The sequence below is a fragment of the Lygodium microphyllum genome, chromosome 17 (genome assembly GCF_053477565.2).
Source record: "Lygodium microphyllum isolate KBCC chromosome 17, Lygodium_microphyllum_v1.1.10, whole genome shotgun sequence".
NCBI classification, from domain to species: domain Eukaryota; kingdom Viridiplantae; phylum Streptophyta; class Polypodiopsida; order Schizaeales; family Lygodiaceae; genus Lygodium; species Lygodium microphyllum.
The window spans coordinates 71350483-71353610 of NC_141151.1; positions in this window are offsets into that span (position 1 = coordinate 71350483).

Sequence of the window (3128 nt, forward strand, 5' to 3'; positions counted from 1 at the left end):
CTATATTAGCAAGGTGGCCTTGAACATAGGAGGAACAACATCCAACTTAGTGTTGCATACATCATTAATAGCACAAACTCTAACTCCACAGGCATACTAGACATACTATCGCATGAATTACAAGAGCTCACAACTGATAATTGTCCACGAACACACCACTTGTGAGTGCCAAATTTTCTTAAAAGTCGTACTCCAATTCAAACATAACCACAATGACCCTTTTGTGCACTTAGACATAATTTTTTAAAGAGACTTCTATGTAGCTAGCTAGTAAAGTCCCATGGATCTTCAAAGTCTTCATTGCCTCCTCTCATTGATTAGCTATAACTACTTGCAAAAATTTAAAAAAGTAAATGCTACTAATCAAGGAAAGCCACGTCACAAGACAATGAATATTCCTTGACTATACTAAGCAAAGTATGCAAAGCTTAACATATAGATTAGATATTGAGTATTTGAATACACCTTAAGTCATATATACAGAGCTAGGGTATATAAATATATGCTAGCTTTTATACTTTTTGCACTTTTGCCTTTCCAAAACCCTCCTCTTTACGAAAATGAGAGTGATATCTATTGATCATTTTCTTGCTCGTGCAATTCTAGAGCTTGTGTGAGAGTGAGGGGTTGTGAGAGAGGCATGAGGTCTCTTCATCTTATTCTCTTGCTTAAAGAGAATATAGGAAGCTCACTTGCATTGGAAATAAACATTGGAGCAATGGATCAAAGGAGTTGAAGCTTTAATACCTTAGTACTTGAAGGCACGAACACTTTGAAGCACATCTTTGAGTTTGCATCGATTCCATGGAAAGGTAGGACAACTCATGGTGAGAGAATAGTTGGTCCATGGTGTTGATTTCCCACTTTTACTATCTAGAGGTTCATCTAGATAAGTCAACCAAAATTCCACATCCTATAAAGCTAGTGGATGACCTTATTGTGCTCGAGTCCACTTCACTCTCTATACTTTCCTCTTCCTTTGTGATTTAATGCATAGTACTCATGTTGTTTCTTCTTCCCCGTTCTTTGTGCTCAACTAACATATTGTAGCCTTGAACTCCTCTTCACCTATGAATGGTAGGTCTAACATCACTAGAATTTGCATCCATAAAACGCGCCCATATCCTTGCATAACAACACCCATGATTGAAAAAACAAACAAAAATAAAGCATATTTATATAAGAGGATGTAAAGTAAATGATGTATTACATCACACATTAAGCCTAGAATCTAGTATGTTGGTGGAGATATGCATAGCTAAACTTTATAGAGCACATACAACATACCACTGTAATATGTGGTTTGGGTTGCCAAGACATTAGAGCAAGAAGCAAACATCAAAATCAAATATATTGTCAGAAATGTGGATTGCACATGAACATCAACCTTGTAGAGACAAAGGAATTCCAAGTGGGGCAAAACCAAAACATCCTCTTTCATAGAAGTTGATTCCCTTCACAGATTGTAATAGCAAGCATAACATAGATAGCTAACCATGCAAGTGGTGTGCTTAGTCGTAGGCATACAACGTTTCATTGATTGGTGTATGTTGCATTATCTTAAGTCCAATGACCCATCCAAATTGTTAATGTTTGAGTAAATATAAAGCATACACATTAAACTTGATAATATCTGAATAACCATGAGAAATGGCACCAAAACAAATGAACGATTGCTTCATCCAACAAACATATTCCTTGTGATTACATCCTTAAGCATAACAAGCTTCAAGTGCACACATAAGATGTATGGACAAACCCAACCTTAATGAACTCATCAATCCTTTACTTGCTATGCTAATGTCACCCTAGATGGATTCTCTTATCATATGACATAAAACGGTCACGAGGCTCCAATAAAACCACATCTAGTTGGTTAATGGCTTAAAATGTGAAGTGACAAAAGCCAAAAATAAATAAATTTTGCACATCTCATGGCAACAACACTACCCTTTAAATTATTGGTGTATATTGGCTACCATCAGGACACTTTGAATCCACACTTGCCACCTTGGATGCATACCTAGGAGAAATACTTAAAGTACACACATAATAATCCTTGCAATTTTGAGCTGACACACTCAATTCCAACAATTGTGCAACCCATTTTAGGGATGACATTGCTATTTCCTCCACAAAACTGGCATTAAACACCATGGCAACAATTTACTATTTTGCACTTGACTATTTTCACACAATATCTCCTACTAGCTTTAGACTGCATTGGTCAGTTACAACTTAGTCACTTTCATTAGCTAGGAGGATCCCTTTGTCAAATGAATCACATAATTACAAAGGTGTCAATATATCAATGGACTTTGTAAAAAATTTCATGAACATTTGTGAAATATTTTTTACAAAATACTAACTATTCAGTACTTGCTTGTATCCATGCATTCATATATACATGTTTTAAGCACACATCTATATTTAACAAACCTTAGATGTACAGCTACAAATATAACACAAAAGTGCAAATATATGTACAATGCACATACATATAAACATAATTTGCATGCATTCATGGATACATATATAGATGTACAATAAGATACATGTATACATATATGTACATGCATACAAACATAAAGAACTATTATTTAAGACATTCATCTACACACACCACTTTGTCTGTATGCTCACATATCTAGCTCATCACTAAATCTCTATTTGCTTAGTCAAATTGATTCTAGCTATATAATCTAATAGGGCAAATGCTAAAGGGCCTAAAATATATGGATTATTTTGGCTAGATTCATTTTTGAAAATTTGTACCAAACCTTAAATTATTATTTCGTGCATAAGTACCCATTATGGTCAAAGAAAAAAGATCCATTTTATTGCTTCTCAGTTATCCTTGCTAAAACTATCCAACTGATTACATCACCTTGTTGATTAAGTTAACATTAAACCTCGATTCTTAAACATTGTTTAGGCCTCTTGAACCTCGATCTTTAGACATTGTTTAGGGCTCTGAGATCGTCACTCTCCTTTAGGCCGCTTAAGCTTCCGTTCTTAAACGTAGTTTTAGGTGTCTTAAACCTTCACTCTCCTCAAAGGCCTCTTAAAGTATAAACCATCACTCTCCTCGAGTCCTCTTAAACCTCAGTTCTTAAAACCTTAGACCT